This window comes from Scyliorhinus torazame, chromosome 3 (assembly GCF_047496885.1).
Source record: "Scyliorhinus torazame isolate Kashiwa2021f chromosome 3, sScyTor2.1, whole genome shotgun sequence".
In the NCBI taxonomy this organism is placed as follows: domain Eukaryota; kingdom Metazoa; phylum Chordata; class Chondrichthyes; order Carcharhiniformes; family Scyliorhinidae; genus Scyliorhinus; species Scyliorhinus torazame.
Genome location: NC_092709.1, coordinates 315,058,284 through 315,065,204, shown reverse-complemented (window position 1 = coordinate 315,065,204; position 6,921 = coordinate 315,058,284).

Genomic DNA, 6,921 nt, shown 5'->3' with positions numbered 1-6,921 from the left:
AAACACTAGAGGGAGCACCAGTGACATCATGACACACAGACATTCAACCAATAGGTCAGTAAGATAGGACACGACCAATGGGCAGTCAAGACACATCCAGAGGTGACACTACCACAAGGGGGCTACCCATATAAAAGGACAGGGCACACATGCTCTTTCTCTTTTCCAGAGGCAACACTCAGAGAGACAGGGGCAGATCAGGAAGCATCACACCCACCGCATGGATTAGAGCAGACTGGTTAGTTAGACTGAGTTACTATAGCAAGATCAGCAGGAGAGTCAAACTCAAGTAGGAGAATTGTTAACTGTTCAATAAATGTGTTAAACCGATCTCCAAGTCTAAACCTTCCTTTGTCAGAGTATACATCAAGGAAGCAGCTTATTCTACATGAAGAAGCATAACACAACAAATGGTTGTGGGATGACCATATATGAAACCGTGAAAATTCTGACTTGCGAAAGCTAAAGCAAGGCATTACTTCTCAATTTGTGCATAACAAGTCTCAATGTCAGTGAGTGCCCTTGAGGCAAAGGCTATGGGCCTGCCATTTTGTATGCATGTTGTTCCGAGTCCATACCGGGAGGTATCTGCCAAGATTAGGACAGACGCCTGCACATCAAAGTACTGTAGTACCCGTGGAGTTGCTAATGCTCATTGGAGCGTTTTGAAAGATGCTATGTGGTGTTCTTGCCAACACCATTCGATGTCCTGAAGGAGGAGTTGACAAAGTGGTTCAGTGACCTCACTATAACACGGAATAAATTTGGAGATAGTTTGTCATGCCCAGAAAGCGCTGAAGAGTGTGCTTGACCACAGGAATAGCCATTTAAGACCATAAGACATAGGAGCAGAATTAGGCTACTCGGCCCAACGAGTCTGCTCCGCCATTCAATCATGGCTGATATTTTTCTCATCGCCATTCTCCTGCCTTCTCCCCATAACTCCTGATCCCCTTATTAAGAACCTATCTATCTGTGTCTTAAAGGCACCCAATGATTTGGTCTCCACAGCCTTCTGCGGCAAAGAGTTCCACAGATTCACCACCCTCTGGCTGAAGAAATTCCTCCTTATCTCTGTTTTAAAGGATTGTCCCTTTAGTCTGAGATTGTGTCCTCTGGTTCTAGTTTTTCCTACAAGTGGAAACATCCTCTCCATGTTGACTCTATTCAGGCTTCACAGTATTCTGTAAGTTTCAATAAGGTCCCCCCCTCATCCATCTAAAAACTCCAACGAGTACAGACCCAGAGTCCTCAACCTTTCATCATACGACAACTCTTCATTACAGGGATCATTCGTGTGAACCTCCTCTGGACCCTTTCCAAGGCCAGCATATACTCCCTTATGACAGGGCCCAAAACTGCTCACAATACTACAAATGGGCCTGACCAGTGCCTTATACAGCCTCAGAAGTACATCCCTGGTCTTGTATTCTGGCCCTTTTGACATAAATGCTAATATTGCATTTGCCTTCCTAACTGCTGACTGAACCTGCACGTTAACCTTAAAATACTCCCAAGTCCCTTTGTGCTTCTGATTTCCTAAACACTTCCGATTTAGAAAATAGTCTGGGTGCAATTCTCCCATCGGGAGACTAAGTCCCGACGCCGGAGTGAAAACCGGAGTGTTTCACTCCAGCGTCGGAGGCCGCTCCCAGCCCCCTATTCTCCCGCCCCCGGGGGGCTAGAAGCAGCGTCACGTAATTTACGCGCGCCGGGCCTTGGCGCTGCGTCAAAGCAGTGCCACGTAAATGATGCAGCCGGCGCCGCGTAAATGACGTCAGCCGCGCATGGATGGGTTGGCTGGCGCTAACCCGCGCATGCGTGGTTGCCGTCCTCCCCGAGGCCGCCCCGCAAGAAGATGTCAGATGGATCTTGCGGGTTGGCAGAGGAAAGGAGGTCCTCCTTCAGAGAGGCCGGCCGGCCGATTGGTGGGCACCGAACGCGGGCCAGACCCCTTTTGAGGCCGCCCCCGGTGCAGGAATCCCCCTCCCCCCCCCCCAGGCCGCGTTCCCGCGCTGTCCCCGCGTTCCCGCACTGTGTTGGGCAGGCTGCTCGGCCCATCCGGGCCGGAGAATCGCCACTCGCCTGTTACAAACGGCGAGCGGCGATTCTCTAAGTGGCCAGCCGTGATTCTTGCCGCACCGGTCTGCGGGGGGGGGGGAGAGAATCACGTGCGTGTGCCGGGGCGGCGTGGCGGGACTCACGCGGCACCCCAGCGATTCTCCCACCTGGCGTGGGGGGGAGATTTCCACCCTCTATGCTTCCATTCTTCCTACCTAAGTGCATAACCTCACACTTTTCCACATTGTATTCCATCTGCCACTTCTTTGTCCACTCTCCTGGACTGTCCAAGTCCTTCTGCAGCCCCCCTGCTTCCTCAATACTACCTGTCCCTCTGCGGATATTTGTATCATCTGCAAACTTAGCAACAGTGCCTTCAATTCGTTATTCCAGATCATTAATATATATTGTGAAAATATAGACCCCTGAGGCACACCACTAGTCACCGGCTGCCATCCTGAAAAAGACCTCTATTTCCCCCACTCTCTGCCTTCTGCCAGTCAGCCAAGCCTCTATCCATGCCAGGATCTTACGCTTAACACCATGGGCTCTTAACTTATTTAACAGTCTCCTCTGCGGCACATTGTCAAAGGCTTTCTGAAAATCTAAATAAATCACGTTCACTGGTTCTCCTTTGTCTAACTTCCTTGTTACTTCCTCTAAGAACTCTAACAGATTTGTCAGACATGACCGCCCTTTGACGAAGCCGTGCTGACTCAGTCCTATTTTATCATGCACTTCCAAGTACTCTAATAATCAAAATTTCTCTCAGTAAATTTTTTTGGGGGGAAATCTTTTTATTGGCATTTTCTCTCAGTAAATTTTAATGTCAGAATCAGACTTCTTGCCACCAACAAATGGTCGGTGAAGCCATTTTCCATGAAACCTTCAGCATTTAAAAAATAACTCTCGATGACTGATGTTCTTTAATGGAGAATGTTACTCCAGTGCACTGGATTAAAACCTTTTTCCTAAAGAGCCCGCTGTCTTATTCCCGCCGATCTCTGAGGCGGGATTCACCTTACAAACATTTTTGTCATCCAACACAAAGAACAAAGAAAAGTAGAGAAATGTGCCGACCATGCTGCCCATCTAAACTAAAATATTCTACACTTCCTGGGTCCGTATCCCTCTATTCCCATCCTATTCATGTTTTCTTTGATGCTTTTATCTAACAAACAACTGAAAGGAAACAACAAACACTCTGGAGTGATTTCACAATGATAATAAAATTGGGGAGTTAGTCCCTATTTCTTTTGAGTGCCAATATATTTTATAAAGAAAGATTTCATAGATCATCATAGAATTTACAGTGCAGAAGGAGGCCATTCAGCCCATCGAGTCTGCACTGGCCCTTTGGAAAGAACACCCTCCAGTCTATCCCCGTAATCCCACCTAACCTTTTTGAACACTAAGGGCAATTTAGCATGGCCAATCCACCTAACCTGCACATCTTTGGACTGTGGGAGGAAACCGGAGCACCCGGAGGAAACCCACGCAGACACACAAAGAACGTGCAGACTCCAGACAGTGGCCTAAGTTGAGAATCGGACCTGGGACCCTGGAGCGGTGAAGCAACAGTGCTAACCACTGTGCTACCCTGAAAGAAAATGCCATAGAGAAAGGATCATGCCACTATCCCCCACATCCAAAGAACAAAGCAAAAAAGATTTTAGAAAACCATTTAGAATAGCATTAATACAGGATAATTCCATTACCCAATGCCAGATGAACCATAAATGAACACCTTCAGGAAAGGAAGACAGGTCACCCAACCAAGCCTCTATCCCAGGTGGCGATGCCGACCGCCACTCCAGTAAATTTTGCTGCCGGGTAATCAGAGAGGCGAAGGCCACGATATTGTCTTTCCTCCTCTCCATGAGCTCCAGCTTCTCTGAAACCCAAAATATCGCCACCAAAGGGTCCAGGTCCGCCTCCTCCCCCACTACCCTGGCTGGGACCACAAACATTCCCGCCCAGAATCTTTCCAATTTTTCACAACCCCAAAACATGTGCGAGTGATTCGCTGGCCCCCGCCCACACCTCTCACACTCATCTGCTACCCCCTGAAAGAACCTACTCATTCTCGCCCGAGTCACATGCACCCTGTGCACCATCTGAAACTGTACCAGGCTCATCCTTGCACAGCAGGAGGTCCCGTTTACCCTACGCAGTGCCTCACTCCATACTCCCCAATTGATCTCCCCTCCCAACTGCGCTTCCCATTTCTCGTTATCTTCACCACCCGTACTTGTAATGTTTCGTGAACATTTCTGAGCATCTGCTGCAGCAAAAGCAAAAGCTGATTTTGAACTTTATATTGAAGGCTTGGTTTTGATAAACTTGTGCTCCTATCAACAAGGGGTTCCTAATGCTTTGGAATCTGAGCCACTATTTGTAGCTTTCGGGAATGCTGGACCAGCAGCGACGCACATAATAAAAATCACAAATTGCAATTTCCATGTTGTGGCTGAAAATCTTCTAGTTTGTTGACCAGACATGTAAAAGGCCTGTATGAGGGGGATTTTTAACCATCATCACAGATTAGTCACTTAGTAAACCAGGTGGTAAAGCTTCAGTGTAATTTATTTGATCCTCCTTGATGTGCAGGCCTATTTAATTAAGTTCATTGTTGTCTGCCAATAATCTCACAGAAGAATTTGAGTAAAGATTTCAAGGATTGGATGAGAAATCTCATCCAAGATTTATATTTACAGTAGCACAGTGGTTAGCACTGTTGCTTCACAGCATCAGGGTCCCAGGTTCGATTCCCAGTTTGGGTCACTGTCTGTGAGGGGTCTGCACATTCTCCCTGTCTGCGTGGGTTTCCTCCGGGTGCTCCAGTTTCTTCCCACAAGTCCCGAAAGACGTGCTGTTAGGTGAATTGGATATTCTGAATTCTCCCTCAGTGTACCTGAACAGGCGCCGGAATGTAGCGACGCGGGGCTTCTCACATTAACTTCATTGAAGCCTACTTGTGACAATAAGCAATTTTCATTTTTTCATTTTCATTGCAGTGTTAATGTAAGCCTACTTGTGACAATAAAGATTATTATTATTATATTTACCTGGTAACAAAACTAACTTAGTTGCAGTTCTATGTCAAGGATAATATTCATATGTCAGTTTGGAGAAATGTAGATATAGAAGAGGTTTGAGATTTTCATCTTTTAAAAAAATAAATTTGAGAGTATTCAATTAATTTTTTTCCAATTAAGGGGCAATTTTAGCGTGGCCAATCCACCTACCCTGCACATCTTTGGGTTGTGGGGGCAAAACCCACGCAAACATGGGGAGAATGTGCAAACTGCACACGGACAGTGACCCAGATGACAGACCCAGTGACAGAGCCGGGATCGAACCTGGGACCACGGCGCCGTGAGGCAGCAATGGCTCACTGCACCACCGTGCTGCCCTTGAGATTTTCATCTTTAAATGACTATGGCCCAGCCAGGGAAGAAACGCTAACCCTAAAGGTTAGGCCTTCGAACCGCATGACAGACTTGGTTTACGATACCACATATATTCACGGATGGAACAACTATAGCACTTTTAACATATTAAAAAGATACAGGTCACTCAAGTCACAGGAATATTGACATTGAGCCATGTAAGGATAACTTAGGTCAAAAGGGTAGATTTTAAGGAGCATTTTGAAAGAGGAAAGAGAAAGGCTGAGGTATAGAATTCCAGAGCTCAGGGCCCTGGCAAGTGAAGGCACTGGCACTAATAGTGCAGTGATTAAAATCACAGATGTGCAATTAAGAGACCAGATTTACATAGAAACATGCATAGAAAATAGAAGGATGCCATTCGGCCCTTCGAGCCTGCTCCGCCATTATGATCATGGCTGATCAAGTTCAATACCCCAATCCCGCCTTCCTCCCCATATTCCTTGTTCCCTATAGCCCCAAGAGCCATATCTAATTCCTTGAAATTACACAACGTTTTGGCCTCAACTACTCTCTGTGGTAATGAATTCCACAGATTCACCACGCTCTGGGTGAAGACCATGTTCCTCACCTCAGTCCTAAAGGGTTTACCCCTTATCCTCAAGCTATGTCCCGTAGTTCTGGACTCCCCAACCATCGGGAACATTCTTTCGGAATCTATCCTATCTATTCCTCTTAGAATTTTATAAGTTTCTATGAGATCCCCTCTCATTCTTCTAAACTTCACTGAATATAATCCTAATTAGAGGAGAGCAGAAAATGTGGTGGTTAGTAGGCATGGAGGAGGTTATATAAATGAAAATGGTGAGGCTTTGGAGGACTTTGAAGACAGGGATGAGAATTTTAAAATGAAGGCGTTGCCAGATCAGGAGACACTGTAGGTCAGTGAGCACATAGTTGATGATAGATGAACTGCTACGAGTTAAAATATGGAGAGCAGTTTTGGATGAGTTCAAATATATGGAGGATGGAAGTTGGGAGGCTGGACATGAGAGCATTGGATGGTCAAGTCTAGAGATAACAATGATGAGGATGTGGATTTCAGCAGCAGAATGTGGGTAGCACGGTAGCACAGTGGGTAGCACTGTATGCCTACTTGTGACAATAAAAAGTCTTACAACACCAGGTTAAAGTCCAACAGGTTTGTTTCGATGTCACCTGTTGGACTTTAACCTGGTGTTGTAAGACTTCTTACTGTGCTCACCCCAGTCCAAAGCCGGCATCTCCACATCGTGACAATAAAGATTATTAAGATGTTCGGAGGCCTGGGTGTAAATAGGTGACTTTACAGAGGTGGATGTAGGTGGATGTTGATGGAGCAGATAAGTGGTTGGAAGTTCTTATCCAGATCAAGTAGAATGCCAAAGTTGTGAAAGGTCTAGATCAGCTTCAAACAGTAACCAGGGAG